Source organism: Conger conger, chromosome 14, assembly GCF_963514075.1.
Source record: "Conger conger chromosome 14, fConCon1.1, whole genome shotgun sequence".
NCBI classification, from domain to species: Eukaryota; Metazoa; Chordata; class Actinopteri; order Anguilliformes; family Congridae; genus Conger; species Conger conger.
In genome coordinates, this window is record NC_083773.1 from 5,150,623 (window position 1) to 5,173,635 (window position 23,013).

The 23,013-nt window shown below is 47.7% G+C and overlaps 1 protein-coding gene across 4 annotated transcripts in view; it reads left to right on the forward strand.

Moving 5' to 3' along the window:
- Nucleotides 1-677: 677 nt before the first annotated feature.
- Nucleotides 678-23,013, forward strand: part of LOC133109742 (ras-related protein Rap-1A) — a 37,686-nt gene continuing 15,350 nt past the window's right edge. For 2 of the 4 annotated variants that reach the window (XM_061219283.1, XM_061219287.1), the window contains exon 1: nucleotides 678-767. The gene's annotated coding sequence lies outside the window, so the exon portion shown is untranslated. The other 2 variants (XM_061219286.1, XM_061219285.1) reach the window with 2 other exon arrangements.

Consider the following 23,013-nt stretch of genomic DNA (forward strand, 5'->3'; position numbering starts at 1 on the left):
CCGGTGTAGCCACAATACGATCCGCGCAGCCGTTGGGCCCTTGAGCGAGGCCCTTTACCCTGCATTGCTCCATGGGAGGATTGTCTCCTGCTTAGTCTAATCAACTGTACATCGCTCGGGATAAGAGCATCAGCCAAAATGCCAATAATGTAATGTAATGAAGACGTAGGAAGGTTGAAGACGAGTTAGGCTGCCGCTTTCTGAATGAGCTGTTGCAGCTGGCTGGCAGACTTGCAAGCTGGAAGTTGCAGTAATCTAGTCAGGAGAGTACCATAGCCTGGACGAATAGCTGTGTGGAGTATGTGGTCAGGTGTGGTCGAATCCTCCTGATGTTGTGCAGAAGGAACCTGCAGGAACCGCAATGTTTGCTGCAACTTGCTCTTTGAAGTCCAGCTGGTTGTCCAGGACCACCCCGAGGTTCTATGTTTATAATGTTTGTATTTTTATTGTGATTGTTGCTTTAGATACGTGCAATACAGATGAACTTTAAGCCAACTTTTAAAACTATACTTAACAGATATGTAGGAATTTTTACATTAAATATTTTTTAAAATGAAACAATGTATATTTTTTTTTTAGTGTGCATAGCTTTACCCCCAATTAAGTTAACGTGGGCCCACCCTCCGAAACACGCAAGCGAGTGGCGTTGCCGTTTTAAATGCGCCAAGATCGAGAGAGGGAGAGAGAATGGGGGATGACGTGCGCAGCGCAGAGACCGGAGTTGATCCGTAGACTCTGGAGGAGCCGCGGAGAGTGAGCAAGAAACGGTGAGTACTACGGGCGAACTTTATCCGGTGATCACCGCTGTCATGAGGGGTCGCAGCGTGGGCATGCGAGGGACTTGTGTCGGCGGCTCCCAGAACGCACGCGTTCGGGTTTAGGGAGTTGAGAATTGTTGTATAGAGCCACGAATTCCTGATGTAGTTGGAGACATGAGTAATTTAATAACTCCCATTGAGCCCAGGCCGGGCGGAAGGGAGGTAGCTAGCGAGCTAACGTTAGCATAGCTGGCTAACACCTCCAAATCCCGCAAACTAGTGGAATATGGCAGGGCGGGATCACTGGCACTGCCGCGAAGGAGGAAGGCAATATGGAGATATGCTGACTCTTACTTTTTACACGGGGCTTGATGGTTCATCACAAAAGGACACGTTACATTTCAAGTGCTCGTTTCACACACTATCTAGGTGTCCAGTTCCACGTCAGTGTAGTAAAGCCTAATTGGGTACGGGCAGTTGTTAGCTGCCTGGCTAGCTGCATTTAGAGATTGTGAGCGCATCTTATATGCTTGCTAGCTAAGCGTCCACAAACAAACATGTTTTGCGTTTTATCCGCTCCAGAAAAAACCGCAGGCATTTCCCTTTTACGACAATAACTTTACATCTGGCGCAGTCACCCGTTCTGTGTCCTGGTCATTGTTGATATAGCTAGCTAAGCACTGCAGCGGGGCTGCTTGCCTTCAGCGAGTCCCAGAAGAAATTAGCTTGTTGCTAATGTGGCTAGTTGGTAGTGCTAGCTGTGTGCTGTCATTTTGGCAGGCAGCTGACGCGATAACGACCTACCACTACTGTAACGTTATATTGTGAATGCAACTCTGTCGCTTGATATTTTAGTGCCTATTTTCGCTTTTATGCAGCTTTTAAAATAATTTATCCTGTATGCCAGAAAGCTAACGGGCACCTCCTGTATCCCAGCATGCCAGCAACTTTATATTGTGTTCTAATGGTGCCTGGGGACGTTTCGCCGTGCAAATATTAGTTTTACACGATTGCAAGTGTCAGGTTTGATGTTCCTCTGCAGATACTGTAAATTGTTAGATAGCTCGCTTATCACAACGTATTATAAAGAAACCAGATGGAGTATGTGGCCAGGTGAAGCCTGTACAATTGCGCCCATCCTATTTCAGAAGAAAAGCCATCAGTGTTTGTAAAAAGTTCCAAGTGCTGCACTTGCTTCGTTATCAAATCCCTCGCGTCCTCTCTCCAGAACCACGTACCGCACGGTGCGTTCGGAGTTACAAAAAGGCATAAAAACATTCCAACAATAAATCTGGCATTTGCAATGGCAACTTCCTCTTAAAATTTAACACAAAACGAGACGTAATCCGCAAGTTTCCAAGCAGTGACACATAGGACACCATATAAAATCGGGCTTGTAGTTTGAAGTTGTATTGTAAATCAGGCTGGAGAACGTTTTACGATCATGAAAAAAATAGGCTGTGTACAAGAGTGGCCTTCAAATGTCTATCCTGTGGACCTTATATTTAGGTGTTGAACAAAATCGATCTGATGTCTTGAGGTGTTGAGTGTAACGGTCTTATCTTCGTAAACCACGTCTCTCATGCGTCCGGCGATTTCTATGTTTTGAGTGAGCTTATCGCTACCCAGCAGTTATCTTGGTGCTTTCAGCATCGATTCTCTCTTTCTCGCTCTCTTCCCCTCTCTCTTCTCCTCTCTCCCTTGCTTCTGTTACTTCGTAAACCATGGATCATGAAGTCTGGCCCTCGAATCCAAATTCAGCCCTGGTTTTCTTTTCTCCGGGGGTAATTAACTGAGCATTCGGTTCTACAGATTGACCAGGCTGTCTTCACACCTGACTTCCAGGTAAAGGGAAGGTGGGGAAAACTCTCATCAGCCCTGAAAGATGATCCCTGCTGTAAAGCATCTATCTATACCCACAATATAGGACTGTGAAAATCGCTATACAAATACAGTTTAATTGAAGTGAACATTCAGTGATAAGAGGCATTAGTCTTGATTGAATTCATCATCTTGAATTTATTCATCATGCTTTTAACAGTTTTCTTTATGGTGTCCATGTTCCTTCAGCCGTTTTGGGCTCCGTGTCGGCTGTCTCTCGTCTCGCTTACTGAAATTAGGCTGATGGTTTAACCGGGTTTCACCTTTTCGCACATTCCTTAACATGGTTAACAAGACTCATCGCTTAGAGGGACTGATGGGAGGTGAAGTCCGGAGCCTGCCATTTACTCTTTGGTTGTCCTCTCACCGAACTCCACATCCCATCAGCCCTTTGCTGCCCGCGGGACGCTTGAACACTTGAACGCTGGCCACCGAATGCTTTCCAGGAACTGTCACGTCAGGTTCTGCGCAGACTTACTGATTGGGATGTTGTGCGGCTTCACTTAGCTGATTACATTACATTACATTATTGGCATTTGGCAGACGCTCTTATCCAGAGCGACGTACAGTTGATTAGACTAAGCAGGAGACAATCCCCCTGGAGCAATGCAGGTTTAAGGGCCTTGCTCAAAGGCCGTGCGGATCTTATTGTGGCTACACCGGGATTAGAACCACCGACCTTGCATGTCCCAGTCATTTACCTTAACCACTACGCTACAGGGCGCTACAGCTGATGAGACGGAGAGGGAGTGCTCCCATGCGGATGCACTAAAGAGGACAAGCGACCGCAGTTAGCTAATTGACATGAGAAATTAGCCCAATTAATTAACGTCCAGAGATGGACGGGGGAACCCGAGACGTCCAGGTTCCTCGGGGACCGGAGCGTAGTATTAACGACGCAGTGGCTGGAGCGTTATTCATCACTCCTGGATGTCATTAAATCCTCTTTAACTTCTTGAAGAGCGTCCAGGGGCTCCGTTTCCTCTGTGCTCTCGCGGACGGACCCCGTTTCTGTGTTGTGTTTGTTCTGAGGCCCTTCGATGGAGTAGAACGGTCTCCAAACGGCTCGTAAGATCACTCAACAGCGAGCAGTAGCACTGAGACTGAGACTCTTCTTTGGGAGTGCGCTCCGGTTGTTTGTTTTTTTTCCCCCCAATTTTCTTCCTCGGCGTTGGGTGGTTCTGCGTGTAGACGCTCACTTTGGCGGCACAGGTGGCGCAGTGGGTAGCACTGTTGCCTCACAACACGGAGGTCCTGGGTTCGAAACCCCGCCCGGGCCTTTCTGTGTGGAGTTAGCATGTTCTCCCTGTGTCTACACGGGTTTCCTCCAGGTACTCCGGTTTCCTCCCACAGTCCAAAGACATGCAGGTTAGGGACTACTGATGAAAATGAGCTCATTTAGCTAACTCTGGCACATTTACGGCGGCACGGATGGTGCAGTGGGTAGCACTGCCGCCTCACAGCAAGGAGGTCCTGGGTTCGAATCCCCGTCGGCCGGGGCCTCTCTGTGCGGAGTTTGCATGTTCTCCCCGTGTCTGCGTGGGTTTCCTCCGGGTACTCCGGTTTCCTCCCACAGTCCAAAGACATGCACGTTAGGCTGATTGGAGAGTCTAAATTGCCCGTAGGTATGAGTGTGTGAGTGAATGGTGTGTGTGCCCTGAGATAGACTGGCGACCTGTCCAGGGTGTATTCCTGCCTTTCGCCCAATGTATGCTGGGATAGGCTCCAGCCCCCCTGCGACCCTGATCAGGATAAGCGGGTTCAGATAATGGATGGATGGATGGCACATTTACATTGACATGGAAACTGAAAATGTTGATTTAATGTGCACTGTCCCTGATAAACAAAATGAATAAATAAATTGGCTGACGGGTAAAGCGCGGAGTCGGGAGGAACGTGGACTCGTGGCGGTGCATCGATTTAAATAAGGAATGGTTTCGGAATCTGGGAATTCTCTAGAATCCCCCCCCCCCCCCGGTCCGGCGGTGTTGTCAGCGTCTCTGGCCGCTCCGGGTGGCGCTCCTGTCCTCCCTCAATCCCGGGAGCGCGATATTTATCGGCGTGAGCCGTGCCACACTGTGAAACGCTGCATCGTTAATGCTCCTGGACAGATACACGCGCGCGCTCACACGGAGGAGCCCGGATGCTCACTTAACTTAATGCGTGAGATTACGACACCGTGCCGCGGAGTCGGGCGTGCGCGGCGTCTCGCACTTCCACCGTCGTTTTAATCGGTCACTCGCAGAGCGGCAGGGAACGATGACAAATGTGCCACGGGGGGGGGGGGGGGATTTTGAAAAAAAAATACCCTGGAAAGTCCCGCGCTTGTCTGGCGGTTACTGGGAGATGGGGAACGAGACGGACGGGAAGTGGCAACGGTGGTGACCTGCCTCCGCTGCGGCCGGTGTTGTGCGTGACCTCCTGACCGCAACGCCCTTCTTGAGATTAATTGAGTTTGTCAGCTCAAACCTGGAACAGGGGTGGGGGGGAAATCAATAAGCATTGGTTATTAGACAGCCCTGTTCCCAGTGTTTCTGAGTGCACGGAGACCCCCTGGTGGTCCACTTTGCTCTCATACATCCGGACTCTGAAAAGTAGCAGGATTCATTTTGCGGTCAAATTCTACTTATGGTTGGTCAATATCGCAAAAAGGTCAAATGGTCAAGTAGTGTTGTGTTGCCAGCCTTGCTTTGTAGAGAGAGAAAGCAACCTCAGAAGCCAATGTCAATCAGCTTCTCTTTAAAAGAAAATCTTGAATTGTAGGACTTGATTTTACTTTCAAAAGAAAGTAAGTGCTCTAAAAAAAAACTTTAAAAAAACTCCTTTTGTTGGCTGAAAGTTCAGCCTTTTGTTGGACTTGGCGTGTGAAATTGAGTGGATGTGTTGTGATGAGGGATGTATCTAATGGGCGCATATGTTCAGGCGCAGCTGAAAGCGATTTTTCAGGGCTGGGCGTGTTTGAGGAGTTGTTTTAGTTTCATGGTCGGGGGTGTGAAATATGGAACTTGGAGCGTGAAGTAAACACACTCGCTGGCAGCCTGCCTGCGTTGCGTTGCGTTTCAATGTGCCTTCTGACGTCACGTCTTGATGTGAGTACGTCTGTGACATCACGTTGAAATGCCTGAATGTGTCGCCCTGATGAAGGCGTTTGTGGTCGAAACGCGTTTGCAGCATGTTATGGATACACCACGTCAATAACGGTATCTTTAACTCGACTCGTTCCTATACTAGAGTGCCCAAGTCATACTTTCGCAACGCCACGGCACCCTTTGCTGTTTTTTCTGTTTGTTTCCCTCTGTTCAATGAGCACCTCGTTTTCCTCCAGGGCTCCTCAGTCTTTTATCTGAGCTCCTAGTGATCTGTTCTTGTTCGTCTTGACATCATGTTGAAATGAGTGAATTCATAAATATTATATTGTATATTATTATTATTATTATTATTATTATTATTATTGCATTTCAACGTGTAGCCGGCACTCTTACCCAGATAATATGCTTTACGACACACAGTCCATAATATTTCAGGTTAAATACCTCTAGCTCCAGGGTTCAGCAGCTGTGGCTCAGCAGGGTGTCGGTTCAGGGTCTCGCATTGCTACGTTTTGTTGGGAAGGAAACCTTACGGACATGAATGGGACTCCCATTTCCCATCTGGCTCTTAGCTGCGCTGCTGGGCCCGGTGGGTTGGGCTGGAATGGTTTTCTGTGGATTCCTGCTGCTTTCTTTCTTTTTACCACCTGACTCCGAGGAGGTGGGGGGGGGGTGGGAATTCTTGAGAATTCCCAGATTCCGAAAACCCTTCCTTATTTAAAGCACGTTGTGAGACCCTGGCTTTGGTTCGGCTCCAGACCCGGCGTCACTGTAAAAATAGACTTTAGTGCCACTCCAGTTGACGTCATACAGGTTAACTGGTGCCCAGTATTTGAGTACTTGGTATTTCCCCCAGATTTATGTGTGTTTGAATGCATGTCTGCAGTGGGATTAAGGCACAACTGCTCGCTAAGTTGTAATCTTCCATATTTTATCATATCTTAACATGGTACGTCTATATCTAACTTTGTCATAGACACTTGGTGACATTAACCTTAGCCTGTACTGTGGATAGATATCCTTCAGGACGGTTGTCATCTGTTCCTGTTGCACTATTGTAAGTGAAAATAGCTGACACTAACCATCATTTTGCAAGCACCAACATTAACCAACCAACCGACACCAGGGTCACCCGAGCTGGCTTCGCGAGCGGGAGATAACTTGAGATGTAACTCTGACCGCATGGCTGACCCCAGTGTCTAGGCATCATCAGGGGGGATGTTTTGGCTATGAACACCCCCCTCCCCAGTGCTGGTAAGCACCCTCCAGGCGTTACCCCACTCACAGTGGAGTGGGCCAGTGGGATCAAGCTGGAAGACCAGCCAATTTTTTTTGTTTTTTTTTTTAGATATTTTTTAGGCCTTTTTCAGCTTTATTGGACAGTATATAGTATAGAGAGACAGGAAGAATGGGAGCGAGAGAGAGGCGGATTCGAACCGCCGACGTCAGTGCTCTACAGGCTGCGCCACCGAGACACCCAGACCAGCCAATTTTAGGCCATGTGTGGGAGAAACCATTGCCACAAAGACACATGATGGGGATCATCAGATGGGGGAAGGGGAGTTTTTGGCAGCTTGAAACGGACGATGACCGTGAGTGTGCTTCCTCATGATAAACGGGCATGTGTGGTTTTTAGTCAGGAAGACATCTGACTGTCAGCTGCTGTTTGTTCAAGCCTCTGCTCACTTCAGTCTTCTGTTCCTTCATTTTGACTCTGCCTCTGGTTTCGCCCCTCTGCCCCTGGTTTTCTTGGTCTGCTTCCAGCAGGATTACTCCTCCTTCCACCGGGACAGTATTTTGTTATTTTGCTTTGTTGTTTTTGCTTTGTTATTTCTGAAGGTGACTGGGTGGAAATTGAAATCTCCTTTGGGGCGTACGCCATTCGAACTCTTGGTCACAGCCTGCGGATTAAGTGTTCCGAAGATCCGCGTTCAAAGTCACCCCGTACACCGGTAAACCTTTGAAGACCAGCCAGGTTAGATAGTTTTGAAAAAGATGCAGCTTAAGCCTGTGTTTGATTGTGGATGAAGAGGTTTTTTAAAACCTGCCTACTGTTGTTCAGAATGATGGCAAATGTACGCAATGATGGCAAAATGTACTAAAGCTCACCATTGATGAACGGGAGAAATTGTACCTTACAATATAGTTTTTGCCTTTAAATGGGAGGATATCTCTCAAACGCGTATCCTCCATAACCAGAACCGGCTTTGAATGGGAAGCGTGTGTTGCATTTCTGTATTTTGCATTTGCTTATTCAATGTCCGCAAACTGCACTGAATGAGACATGTTTGGATGTGTAGATTATGGTCATCAAACATCAAGTGGTTGATGTTTCTCTTGGTTCTTTTATGCAAATTGAGTGCTTCTTTCCGCTCTGCCTGAGTGTGTGGATGTTTTTAAAGGGAGCCACACCGTTCTGCTCCCCGCTGTACACCTCCCGGTGTCGGCTGGTCTTGTCAGGAGTTGTGTTTATCACTGGTGCTGTCAGACTGCTCGTGATGAGAGGCATTCTGGGAATCGCGGTCCGACATCACTGGTGCTGTCAGACTGCTCGTGGTGAGGGGCATTCTGGGAATCGCGGTCCATGTGGGACAGGGCCGTCAGACGCATCATGGTGACTGGAAATTAAAACCGACGCAGAAAAAGATTTGTAATACTCGGATGTTCTTTCTGCTTCTTGAAGCACTTTCTGTCTCTGCTGAAACCCAGTCCGTCCATACTTAGGCCATGACAGCTTCCCAACAACCCCTGGAGCGTGTCAAACCGAGAACTATAAATATTATTTTTCAATTCCAGTTCCAGAACTGCTTGAGTTAAAAATGACCATTAGCTACGGTGATGTGTGCTGAGCCACCAGGCTCCAGAGTCAACTGATTGTTATATTTATTATTATAATTATTCTATATTTGGAGTTCATGTCAGCATCATACTTCACTTCTCTAAATACAATTCTCCTCAAGTTCTGCTCAAGTTCTCCCGCCGGAGGTGAAACTATTTCCACCCCCACTCGCTCATTTCCTCAATATTATCTCATTGGAAATAATTAATGTACATATTTGGCACTACTCTCGTCCATCTCACTGCTCATTGCTTTTCCACAAGATGAAAAAAAAAAAAAAAAGAAAAAACCACATCCCACACTTTAATGGAGCAAGGCCTTTGAGAGGCCACTGAGGACTTGTACAACAACCACAGTTAATTTATTCTACGGTGCGCTCACGCTGTTATGTCTTCATTGTTAATGGGCAAAACACAACATCTTTATATACACAGCTGAAGAATAACCGGCCTTGTTGGCATCTCATTTAGTTCTTGGATGATTAGAAATTGCTCAGTGTTCTTTCTCGGATCGGTGATGGAAAATAGACTCCATCTGCAAGATAACGGGGAAATGCTATCTCCACTGGACTAGATATTTTCAGATGAATGCAGTGATTAGGAATTACCGAAAATGAACCCAGAGTGTTTACGGTAGCTCTCTCTGACTCATCGCCCCAGTACTGCTGAGTGCTCTGAACTGTTGAGCTAGTTTACTAACCAGCAGAAATAGAAGCCAGGCGGAAGGTAAAAGATACATTTTTGACGTCGCAAGTTTTTCTTGAGAAACGAGGGTAGGGAAGTCCTGTTGGGATGTCCCCTGTGTTCTCTGGTGGCATTTTCAGGTGGGGGAAAGCCAGGTCTTTAAGGAAATAGGCAAGCGGCGTTCTACCTGGCTGTGGAGGTGTTTGTGGACCTTGAGGGACATCCCAGGGTGCACTACTCCAGTTTTTGTAGTCTTCTGTAATTAATGTCACCAAGCTGACCTATAGTTCTAATGGAATAACATCAGCAAATACTGCAGCAACCCCCACCCAGTTTATTCTAACTTGTTGCCTCTAGCAAAAAAAAAAGCATCTTTTCCCCTTATTGTAAGTATGCAGTTACTGAGTGTCTAGCGAAATGGACTGAATATAGATGTTCAGTTTGCGACACGAGCCCTGCCGGGTTGTCGAGTCCTTTCCTGTTGTGCCGGGGGGAATGTGGAGAGTCTTTGTGTGGAAACGCAGTCTGCTGCACCCTGTCAGATTGATTCCGAGATTAGAGTGCGGTTTTCTGCCGAGTTCGCGTTTCAGCCCCCTGCTGTCTCGTTCTGGGAATTCCCCCCCCCCCCCCGACTCTCGTTCCTTCAGTGTGGTTTCTGTGGGCGAGGGTGTCAGTTGATGGATCCCGGCTCGTCAACTTCAACGCTTCTGTAAGTTGGATATCATCCTACCATTTGGACTATGCCTATATGTATTCTTATTCCTATAGGCCTACCTGTATCCATTAACCAAAATTCCGGTTAATTAAATTTGACTTTGAAAGCGTTCTGTCGTCTGTTTGCACAGTAGGATTCTGGGTTAGTAGGAGTAATGGAAACGCATTATTGAGGGCCCTAATTAGGGCACCTTCCTACGGTAAAGCTTTTTGGTATTCATAACGGTTGTTGTTCATCACCTCAAAGCGATCCGTGCAGCTGTTTGAGAAGGCCCTGGGTGCCGTTCGTTTTTTTTTTCCGCTGATTGAAAGCGGGAGAGGTGGGGTATTCCCTGGAAGCGGGAGAGGTGGGGTATTCCCTGGCCGTGTGTATCGGGAGCTGACAGGATGTGAGTGGGTGGGGCCTGGGGCCTTTCTGGCGATGAGGTCACCGCGACCTCTCTCGGATGACCCTTGAGGCCTGGATTCCGACGGTTTGAACGCCTGACCGCCACACCCCTCCTGCTGACACTGCTCTGGGCTGAGAGTTTGAGACGGGGGAAGTAATAAGCCTGTGTTTCTGTATTTTTACAATAACAATCTCCGCTCTGCAACACCCCTCCTCTGTTATCCCAATACAATAAGATTCTGAGAAGCTAAGCTGGTCGTAGGTGTGGACGCGCTTGGACGTTGCACAACAATAGTCGGTCCAAAATGCTGCACACATTGTCCAATACTTTCCCTGCTTAGCTGACCCAATGGCTTCCGTTTCTTTCTTTAGCCTGTCTGACCTGGAGTTAAGCCCCAGTGAAAATCCCGGGGGGGTTTTACGCCGACTGGCCTGGCATTGGGTCCCCGTGTTCTGACCGGCCCGGTCGGGAACAATGCCTGGGTTGGAAGCAAACCCACTTCATTTCAGCTTCTCTCTATGGTCTGGCGCCGTTCTCCTGGCTCCTGCCAGAATGAATCTGAGGGTTTTTTGGGGGGAAAAAAATAAATAAAAAAACTCTATAAAATGTGCTGAGCAGTCATGGAATTGGACTTGACTTGTGGTCACGTTGACTTGAGAATGGGTGGCAGTTGCGTCCGCAGAAACTTTGCGCATAATGTCCGCATTCAAGGGGTCTTTAGGTTGTGCTCCAAATATATACGGACTGTGTTTTCATTTAAACCGTTTGGTAAGGATGTTTGCAGGCCTTTCATAGCTCGGGGAGCTCTCTCAGTGTAGACATTCTGCAGAGCTCTCGAACATTACCAAACTTGGGACCCCTACCAGAGATAGCTGTGCGCGGGCCTGCCTTGCATTGGCCGGATGGAATGTGTTGTGTTGGGCTGTTGGCAGGAAGCCCCGCTGCCTTTCGTTTTTCCAGGCTGTGCGTTTAGAAGCAGGAGGAGGCCGGCGTTTCCTCTAGGGCCGCGGCCGTGAGTGAGGGACCGCTGTAGGGGTGGTCACCGGATTCTGTGGCCTGGCTGCAGGAGGCCGTTGTGGGGGTCGACTCGGGGGGCCCGGGGGCCTGCCTGGAGGACGAGCTGAGCAGGTCTCCAGGCCCTAGTTCGGAGAGGATCCTCGGGTCTGGTTTAGGGAGGCGGAGAGGATCCAGGGTCTGGTTCAGGGAGGGAGAGAAGATCCAGGGTCTGGTTCAGGGAGGGAGAGAAGATCCAGGGTCTGGTTCAGGGAGGGAGAGAAGATCCAGGCCCTGGTTCAGGGAGGCAGAGAGGATCCAGGGCTTGGTTCAGGGAGGGAGAGAGGATCCAAGGTCTGGTTCAGGGAGGGAGAGAGGATCCAGGGTCTGGTTCAGGGAGGGAGAGAAGATCCAGAGTCTGGTTCAGGGAGGGAGAGAAGATCCAGGCCCTGGTTCAGGGAGGCAGAGAGGATCCAGGGCTTGGTTCAGGGAGGCAGAGAGGATCCAGGGTCTGGTTCAGGGAGGGAGAGTGGATCCAGGCCCTGATTCAGGGAGGCAGAGAGGATCCAGGCCCTGGTTCAGGGAAAGAGGATCCAGGGTCTGGTTCAGGGAGGGAGAGAGGATCCAGGGCTTGGTTCAGGGAGAGAGGATCCAGGGTCTGGTTCAGGGAGGCAGAGAGGATCCAGGGCTTGGTTCAGGGAGGCAGAGAGGATCCAGGGCTTGGTTCAGGGAGAGAGGATCCAGGCCCTGGTTCAGGGAGGGAGAGAGGATCCAGGGCGCAGGTCTCCCATGGTTTCCACAGTCAGTCTGTGAGTCATCAGGCTCCAGAATCTTATTCACCTTTGATGGTCTTGTCCTGCAGTGGCATCAGAAGTATATTGACACCTCTGCCAAGCTGAACTAAATGGTTTTTATTTTTGATTCAGTTTTTATCAATTCGGAGTTGGCGACGTTAAAAACATTTTTACAAAAAAAACAATTAAAATTGCCTACTTTACTAGGCTAACTCCGAAGCCCACACAGCAACTGTCTCATGTTCTCCCGTTCTGCAGTTACTTCACAGTCCTGACGTACAGGAGTGGGGGAACGTTAACTCAGGAACACAAAGACAGGGCTTTTTCGGGTTGTTTGCACCGAGTTCCTCATCCCGGTTTGAGGCAGCTTCAGTGATTCATTGGCGGTTTCCTTGGCTGCTGCTGCTGCCTGGCTTCACTACAGAAGGGTGGACAGTGCAGTGGGGCTGAAGTGTCAAATTATAGCTCCTTATTTTCAAAGGAAAATAGTGATTTTTCAAAACACAGTCACGGTGGTAAAAAAAAAAAAAAAGTTGCGTGCAGGTGGGGGCAGAACATCTCCGACAAACCGTTTCTTCTGTGGAATTAATACGTTAATACAGCAGGATGGAAGAATACCCAGCCAAGCTGGACATTCATTTCCGATCTTTTAGTCTAACGTGTATTTCCTCCCCTCTCCGTCTTGGTGCTTCAGTGCTGCCTGTGTGTTTGCGTTCACTAGTCGAATGTGGCCTATATTTTCCAAATGATGTCGCCAGCAATTCACATTAAAAAGGCATAACCTATATACATACGCATATAATGAGTGCTGAAGGTTGCTGTGTGCCATTTATAAACATGAAATGCAGAAAATGTGTTTACATCAGAGAAACTAACTCGTAGAATCAGGTTACTGATTTACATGTTCCTTAGGAATAGGAATTAGGGCTACAGTGTGGCATGATGCATAGAGAACTGGCTGTTTCACAAAGCAGGATTACTGAGTTACTGATAACCGAGTTAAATCCACAACCCTACCAAATGGGAAGCATTGCCTGATGCAAAAAGAGCTGTTCTGGGTTTTACTCAGTGCAGTTATCCAGCTAACTCAGTAACCCTGCTTTGCGGGTTTTACTCAGTGCAGTTATCCAGCTAACTCAGTAACCCTGCTTTGTGGGTTTCACTCAGTGTAGTTATCCAGCTAACTCAGTAACCCTGCTTTGTGGGTTTCACTCAGTGCATTTATCCAGCTAACTCAGTAACCCTGCTTTGTGGGTTTCACTCAGTGTAGTTATCCAGCTAACTCGGTAACCCTGCTTTGTGGGTTTCACTCAGTGCAGTTATCCAGCTAACTCAGTAACCCTGCTTTGTGGGTTTCACTCAGTGCAGTTATCCAGCTAACTCAGTAACCCTGCTTTGTGGGTTTCACTCAGTGCAGTTATCCAGCTAACTCAGTAACCCTGCTTTGCGGGTTTCACTCGGTGCAGTTATCCAGCTAACTCAGTAACCCTGCTTTGTGGGTTTCACTCAGTGCAGTTATCCAGCTAACTCAGTAACCCTGCTTTGTGGGTTTCACTCAGTGTAGTTATCCAGCTAACTCGGTAACCCTGCTTTGTGGGTTTCACTCAGTGCAGTTATCCAGCTAACTCAGTAACCCTGCTTTGTGGGTTTCACTCAGTGCAGTTATCCAGCTAACTCAGTAACCCTGCTTTGTGGGTTTCACTCAGTGCAGTTATCCAGCTAACTCAGTAACCCTGCTTTGCGGGTTTCACTCGGTGCAGTTATCCAGCTAACTCAGTAACCCTGCTTTGTGGGTTTCACTCAGTTATCCAGCTAACTCAGTGACCCTGCTTTGTGGGTTTTTACTCAGCGCGGTTATCCTGCTAACTCGGTAATCCTGCTTAGTCATACACGCTCCTGGGATTGCAACTCCAATGTTGTTTGATCTGCAGGCGGGGCTGTGCCGTTGTACCCTTGAGCGAGATGCATGACCTTACATTTCCAGTTAGACGGATTGTAAAGAAAGTAAGCTGTTTACATCGCTCTGGATAACTAACGCCTAGATGCCAAAACTGCGACTGTCATTACTCCTGTGGATGAGTTGCTAGTTCGTGGGGGGAATCTTTTACATTATAGCACAAATGCAAACTGCGACCAAGTTTTCACATTCATGGGAGAATAAGATAAGCAAGGGGTGGTAAGTGGTACATGAAAAATAAAAACTGATTTTTGGCTTTTGAGCGTTGGAAGGGCATCAAATGTGTTGCCTCTCCTGGTGTTGTGTGGGCAGTCTGACCGTATTGGCTTATACCAATGTGACCCCAATATCATTATCATCTTATTGGCTGATACAGATGTTACGCCAATATCAGCCTTGCTTATTGGCTCATACACTGACTCACATATTATCATGCATTCCTAGTTTTTACTGCGGCTTTTTGGTGCCCCCCACTCTTACTGTACATCCTCAAAGAATATGCTAAACTGTTTCCTTCAGTAATTATGATTATTTATTTAAAATAGCAGTTCTTTTTTTTTTAGATTACTTTGATCCTCACGGTTTTTCATGCAAGTCATTAAAAAGCTCAGGGTACCACCTGTAGGAATAAACAATTACAGACCATCTCACTGTTATGTGTTCCAACAAGGAATGTGTTTTCTGTTGTATTTGTGTTATACGAGTTCCTTTCTAGTTTTGTCAGAAAAATTATTTTACAAAAAAATAAATCTTTGGGTTTAATTAACCTCACCGGGCGGGACCTTGTCACTTCTGTGTTTGTTGTGATTGGCTATCAGGCTGTCTCTGTGTGCCGTTGAATTTACTGTGCCCCAGGCAATTTGAAGGCATATAATTAAGCAGTGAATCTAATCAGGGAGAATGACTCCAGATAAGGGCCATGCTGTTTACCGGCTGAGAGCTGTGTGTGTAAGAGCCAGATTTGAAGCTTAAGATTCAAAGGCTTTAGGGGAGTCGCTGATAGAAAATGAAGCAGATTTAATCTTGTTCTCCCGCTTTATTTTTCCCCTCTTTATTTCTCTTTCTATATTTATGAGGCTTCTCCTGATGAAAGCACCTCATTCCTCCTGTAGGTTTAATCTGGGAGTGAATTGGTGTCGGCAGGGGGGGGATGAATGGGGTCCTGCTGTTGAAATCCCAGGATTCAGCGCGTAATGAACGCGGCAGCCACCTTCAGTGATGTCGCGGTTTAGCAGACGCTCTTATCCGGAGTGACTTAAACCAATTACATTTCAGCCAGCTGGGTGTTTACTGAAGCGACTCAGGTTAAGTGCCCTGCTCCAGAGAGCTCGGCGACGCCTCCCGTTGGAATTTATTTCTTTTATTTATCAGGGGCGTCGACATTTTCAGTTTCCGCGTCAATGTAAATTCCACGTCAATGTAAATGCGCCAGAGTTAGCTAATGAGCTCATTTTCACCTGGAGTCCCTAACCTGCGTGTCTTTGGACTGTGGGAGGAAACCCCACACGGACGCGTGGAGAACAGGCAAGCTCCACACGGAAGGGCCCGGGGCGGGGCTCGAACCCAGGACCTTCTCGTTGTGAGGCGACAGTGCGGTGGGGAATGGAGCCTGCAACCTCTGCTGTGAGAGTGCTGCCCCTTGAGTGCTGTTTGTGTGAACGTTGTGGCAAAGCCGAGCATGCTCCGTTTCTCTGTCACATGACCTCTCCAAGTCACCTGACATTGCTGACGGCGAAGGGTACAGAGTGTAGTCTCTGGTGGTTGTGAGGCCTGGTGGGCCTAGTCCACCCACGTGGAAAAAAAACAGTGAAATGAATTTTGCAATGTGTTCCTTAAATGCATAAAGATATATGCAGCATATACAAAATTGGCACGTTTCATATTTTTAAATATGAGTGATATATTTGAGGAAGGATCAACATGTATATTGCCTTATATTTGCCATATATTTTAAATGTGTTGAAATGTATGGAAAGTTTTTGTGTGTGTGTGTGTGTGTGTGTGGGAAACAAACAAAGGAAGGTGAAGATTTGTACGCACTAACGATTTCTGACACACGGCGAGTGTGGACAAGCAGCTGGTTAGGTGCTGTAGGAGAATGTGGGATTGCGGCTGTACATTTTGGGGAGTGCGAATTCAGCCGTAACTGCTGTGTAAATCTGTCTCTAACTGTAGTGTAAATCTGTAGTGTAAATCTGTCTCTAACTGTTGTGTAAATCTGTCTCTAACTGTAGTGTAAATCTGTCTCTAACTAGTGTAAATCTGTAGTGTAAATCTGTCTCTAACTGTAGTGTAAATCTGTAGTGTAAATCTGTCTCTAACTGTAGTGTAAATCTGTAGTGTAAATCTGTCTCTAACTGTAGTGTAAATCTGTCTAACTGTAGTGTAAATCTGTCTCTAACTGTAGTGTAAATCTGTAGTGTAAATCTGTCTCTAACTGTAGTGTAAATCTGTAGTGTAAATCTGTCTCTAACTGTAGTGTAAATCTGTAGTGTAAATCTGTAGTGTAAATCTAGCTGTAACTGCTGTGTAAATCCAGCTCTGGTGGTCGTGAGGCCCTTAGGGTTATGAGTATTTTATCGTGATGTCATCCAGCAGAACTCTGGAAACATGTGTTCTCTTCTCAAGACCTCCAGCTCAGCACGTGGTCATACGGGGTCATGCGGGGTCATACAGGGTCACCGCAGATATCAATCTCATCTCCCAAAAGGAGAGGTTCTACATGCCCTTGTGAACGCGTCTGCGTATCATGTCCCAATCGTAGCCTGATGTATCGCCTGTCACAGATGTAACAAAGGGTTGAATAAAGCATTTGCTGTCCACGGTAACATTTTATGGATTTTGTGTGTTGAAGTACAGTTCCCAAAACGCCAGTAGGTCTCTCTGAATTAGCTGCACTGTGAGAAATGTGGGGCTGATGGGCGTAAAATAAGCGAGAATAAGAGGTGAGCCTGGCTGGTGCTTTTCATCCAAGGCTGTGGTGAGAAAGAAGTGGAAAGAAAGAGGAAGAAGGGAAGAAAGAGGAAGAGAGGTCTTTGCTGGGTTTATGTTGTCCAGGTCCTCAGGGGAAGCATGTACTTTTCACTCCGGTCAAAACTCAGCTAAAATAAAACCCCTCCATGCTGTTTCACTGCTACTTTGTTGCTGCTGCGTGTGTGTGTGTGTGTGTGTGTGTGTGTGTGTGTGTGTGTGTGTGTGTGTGTGTGTGTGTGTGTGTGTGTGTGTGTGTGTGTGTGTGTGTGTGTGTGTGTGTGTGTGTGTGTGTGTGTGTGCTGCAGTGTGTAGGATATGTCCTGTGTGTGTGTAGGATATGTCCTGTGTGTGTGTGTGTGTAGGATATGTCCTGTGTGTGCGTGTGTGCGCATGCAGTTGTTCCTATTTCTTTACTTGAAGAGATTTGTTGCATTAAAATGCAGAAATGCAGTGATGCTTGTGTCTAACTCTGGAATGTGTTCCCGCTCGTGTCTTGGACCCAGAAATCGACAAGCCAGAAATTTCCGGCCAGTGTAAACGGGAGTTTGACTGCTGTCAAATATTGAAAATCCTCAAACATTTTTCCTGTCAGCAAATATTGGCAGTGAGCAGAGCTAACATGGAGCTGGCTTGGTTGTGATTACATTTCCCATATTTATTTTTGAAACTGGACTGCAGACAAGTTGGTCCCGTGTGACAAACTGGGTCCTGTTCCTGGCTGTGGGTCACATGATCCAGTGTCACATGACCACGTGTCTGTGAGCCGGCCTACATGTTCCCACAGTGTATTGCTGGAATGTTTTGTCAACGCTATTACGTTGCAGCAACATTGTGAGAATGTGTTGACTAGGTGGGTTCTTGTCCCAGAGCCAGAGTTTGTCCCAGGCCAGGCAGCCACCCAGTGAACACAAAACATTCCAGTACCATTGTGAGAACATTTTGTGTTAGCTAGATGCTGCTATATGAGGCTAGCCTATAACCTAGTGGTTAAGATGCTTGACTGGGTGGTGGTTCAAGCCCCAGTGTAGCCACAATGAGATCTGTGCAGCTGTTGTGCCCATGAGCAAAGGCCCTTAACCCCATATTGCTCGAGGAGGGATTGGCCCCTATGTAGTCTAATCAACTGTAAGTCTCTTTGGCTAAAACGTGTCAGTAAATGACTGTAATAAGTTCCTCTGTTGCCCTCAGCCTTGGTGGTACCAGGTGTTAGCCCCAGATCCCCCTGGTCTCCTGCAGCCTGACACAGCTCTTCCCTGGGGGAAACATGCAAACCCAGGCATGTGTGGATAAGTGCTCTCTCCCTGGTTTACTTGGAGGAAATTTGAGTTTTCTTGTTAAACATTGCAGTTCCCAGAGACTCCTGGTTGTGAATGGTGTAGCCTGTAGCCCAGTGCCTAAGGTACATGACTGGGATGCGGAAGGTTGGTGGTTCAAGCCCCGGTGTAGCCATGATAAGATCCATGCAGCCGTTTCATGAACTGTAAGTCGCCATGGCTAAATACATCATGTCAATAACTGTAATGAATTTGTAGGCAGGTCATGGAGTGGAAGTACAGAGGCGTGGATTGCTCAAGACCAGGTTTGATACTTGGGACGGTTGGTAAAATATTGAGCCTGGTTGCGCTCCATGGACTGTCCTTCTCACCCGACCCAGGTTTTATTATGTTTGTGCATTCCTTCTCGATGTAGCAAGACGGGGAGCGTGAAACGTGTTTGGTGGTCGTCATCTGCATTCGATCAGTCTCACTTCTCTCGTCTCTGGCCTGGGATCCATAGGCAAGCGGGCCCTCATTGATTTCGGCTTTGTCTATCATACTTGCTGAGGTGGTCTTGGGCATCTGAGAAACATATTACATATTACATTATTGGCATTTGGCAGATGCTCTTATCCAGAGCGACGTACAGTTGACTAGACTAAGCAGGAGACAATCCTCCCCTGGAGCAATGCAGGGTTAAGGGCCTTGCTCAAGGGCCCAACGGCTGTGCGGATCTTATTATTTTTGCTACACCGGGATTAGAACCACCGACCTTGCAGGTCCCAGTCATTTACCTTAACCACTACGCTACAGGCCGCCCGTCATTGGCTGAAGTCCTCGAGAAAAGAATCCGTCACTGTCCGCTGAAGCACTGAATGTTCATAAGGGTGTAATAACCTCCTAAAGACCCCAAGGTTCATAAGGGTGTAATAATCCTCCTAAAGACCCCATGCACTGGAGGTTCATAAGGCTGTAGTGAGGATGGTGTTTGCGATTCTGTGAGTGTGTCAGTCGGCAGTGGGCGGACCGGGTTGTGGAAATGGTCCTGGGTCAGTTTCCCCTTGGGCCCAGTTATGAATTATGAGTCATGATTCCCTCTGTACTCACTGAGAGACCTTGTGACATGTCGCATTAAAGGACTCCCAAGAATGAAATCCAAGCGGGTAAACGCGAAGATATGAGATATTTTACTTCACCGTGTGGTTGTTAACCTCGCCACCCTCGGGTCCGCTTCAGGTCCTCTCTGAGGAAGCTTGGCTGCGACCTGCGACCTGTGACCTGTGACCTGTGGCCCGGCCCGTCGGTCCCAGAGTAGAGTTGCGCCGCTGATCGTTTCGGCTCGACCGCTGCCCCGGCACAGCCTGCCGGGGTCGTCCGCGGAGACCGGAGTGGGGTCCCATTAACACGACGGCCGGTGTCCTTTTACACGGGGAGACCTTCGAGGAATGCGCATGAAAGAGGGTTTTAAAGAAGGGCTGGAGGTGGAGGTCTGAACAGGAAGGATGGAGGAAACCCACCATGACCTGTAGCAGACCCTGTAGCATGTCCCTCTCTCTCTCCCTCTCTCTATCCCCTTCTCCCTCTCTCCTCTTTTTCTCTCTCTCCCATTCTTTCTTTCGCTCTCCCTCCCTTTCTCTTTCTCTCTCCCTCCCTCCCTCTCTCTCACTCTCATTCTTTCTCTCCCTCCCTCTCTCTCTCATCATCCATCTGCCCATTCCGGAGTTCTCATGGGTAGGGCGCGGAAGTATTTACAAGGCAGCATTTCATGGTAACATGGGGAGGGCGGGGGGTTGGCGGGGAGCAGGGTGGAGGATGATGGTCCTGTAGGTTAGGTTAGGACCACGGTCATTCGATTCCAGCTTGTATTTTAGGGCATAAGCAGCAGAATTACGAGCACCAGGCAGAGAGCACTGGCCACTGAGATTATAACTCTGTGCTGTTGTTTTGGGCCACAACCACAATCTGTGGACCCCTTCTTTTTTTTGTATGACATTTGAATTGTACAGTATTGCTCAGCAAGTGCCTATAGCGGTCGGTTGCCCTGTTCACGATTGCATCCACCCCCCCCACCCCAATCCGCGATTGGTTCACCACTAAAAATTTTTGTTTTGGGGGGGGTCACCAAAATCCTAGAGCTGCCCCTGGCACCAGGACAGAGGGTACGAAACCAATTTTAAAAACACAAAAAAACTAAAATGGCTCCTTAATGGAAGCCAGGCCCCTGAGACTGTGTTTGTAGATGCAGGGCATCGTATCAAAAAGGCTTAACCGCAGTGCAGCATATCTGGGATATACGCTCTCCTGTGGCTGGGGAGTCCTGGATCTCTCTCTCTCTCTCTCTCTCTCTCTCCTTCAAACTGCCTGCAGGACTGTGGGAACCCCCAAGGCTGATATAACCGCTAAATAATGCAGGGCGAGGAATCGTTTAATTCCTCGCAAGGTTGATTTAATTATTAGGTCCACCCCCCCCCCCCGTCCCAATATTTTTTTAAACATTTTTTATCCTGACTGGGGGGTATGTTTGTATGATGGTTACCCTGGAGGCTGGCCTGGCAGAAGAAGTTATGTGGTCTGAAATGAGGTTGGTGTTGCTGGCGTTGCTTGGCTGATAAGGGCTGGGTTTGCGTGGAGGCAGCAGATGTTTCTCCCGATTCCTTTTGAAGACTCAGTTTGGCGGGCGGTCGGGGTCCTGGCGCTTGTGCTGATCTCCATCTTGGCTCTGAGTTCTGGGTGTTCCCTCTCTTTCTTTCTCTCCCTGCCATTTCCCGTATTTCAGCCCCTGTTTCTCCCTCCATTCTTCCTCCTCCATCGCTCACTCTCTACCTCCATCTCTTGTTCTCCCTCGGTCTTTGCCCCCCCCCTCTCTCTGGGTATCCCAGTTGAAGGATGCCCCCCCCCCCGGAGAGCGCATTAAGTAAATTATGTACAAAGTCATCCTCCAGTACAGCTGTAGCCCACAGTGTGGAGTTCGAGAGGCCTGGTCAGATACAGGCCTCCCGCTGGGTCGTGCTAGTGTGCTCCCCCCGTTTCTCCAATTCTGGCTCCCATTACATTACATTGCATTGCATTACATTACATTACATTACAGGCATTTAGCAGACGCTCTTATCCAGAGCCACGTACAATAAAGTGCAAATCGAACACGGGGACAGGTACGTGGAGGAAAGTACGGTTCCGAGTCCTAGCGTGACCGCGCAGACACAATTGGAGCCCTTGAAGAATACTTCAGCTTAGCACGGTTGGCAGTTAGAATACCCCGAGTACGACAATAATTGTGGCTCTCGTGTCGACGGCTACAAGCTCACCTGCGGTGAATATGTTGTGGGCACAGTGTCCACCTGGTAGCTGGGCAACGGACTGTCCTGGCCCACAGAGAGCGAGGGTTTCGGTTGCCAGGATACTCCCTTGGTGGCCAAGGCCTCTTTTGCGATGAGCGCCCGATGTAGCTGCGTGTTCTATGGAGGGGGATGGAGGCGGGAACCGGCTTTGCATGCTGGGATATCCGTTTCTCAGAGTTACAGCACGCTGCTTTTAAACGCCAGTTTCTTGCACACGTGTTTTGAGGTGAATGTTCAAAGGCATCCGTCTACCTGCTGTGTTGTGTTAATTGTGTAATTGTGGTTTCTTTCAATTATTGACTTCCTTGTGTCCTTTTTTGTGTTATTTCTTCTTTTAGTGTAATCGCTACAATCATCAGCTCCGGATATAAAATTAGTGTGTATCTCTTTTCCTTTTTTTTTTATTCATATTTTTTTGCTAGCAGCCATTCGAGGTCACTGGTGAGCGTTGCCTGCTTTGAAAAAAAAAACCCAGATTAGCTGCAATGATATTTCAACCAGAGGTAGCTGAGGTGCTGTGGTAAAACTGCAAAAATACTTCCAACCGCAAGTGTATTTTTTTGTTTTTTTCTTTGGTGGCTATGTCGGCCTGGGTTGTGAAACCTGCCTGCACTGAATATTCCGTTGTAACCATGGTTTCTTGGTACCAGTGCAAAACCTCAGTGCAAATACACTGAATGAACCTCTATTAGCATGACGTTCAGATATATTCAGCGTGTAAATATATCAATGTTAGTTATTCAAATTAACGACAACTCACTATATTCGCGAAAATGGAAAAAAACTGACACGACATTAATATTAAAACGAGCAAAACCTTTGTTTATCAATCCTAGTTTCATGAATCCTTTGTTTATTAACCATATCAACACGAAATGTCATTGTGCTGCCCAAACATCATTAAAGAATAATATATATTTTTTAAAACCTGAAGTGCCGAGCTAAAGAGCGTAAAATGGTGGAAGATGTTTCACTCCAGTTGTGCAGTTTGGGAAACGCTGAAGCACATTGAGTTAATATTCAGAGTATCAGAGCTGGAGATTCTCAACCCCCCCCCCCCCCCAGACCTCCAGCCCCCCCCCCCCACCCAAACCATAACCTCCCAGTGATCCCTCTTTCTGGGACTCAGTTCAGGATCTTGGAAGAGGGGAGTGAACGGGAGGGGATGACTTGAGTTCATCTCTCCAAGGACCGGGTGGAGACATCAGCGATTATGTCATTCTTTAGGGGGGGAGGGGGGGGAAGGAGAAATAACAAGCCTGGAAGACGATTAGACTTGTAAAATGTGAAGCAGGCGCTGTCTTTAATAGCTTGACTGTTTCTGGTTTGTAGGATTTTCAATGCTGTTC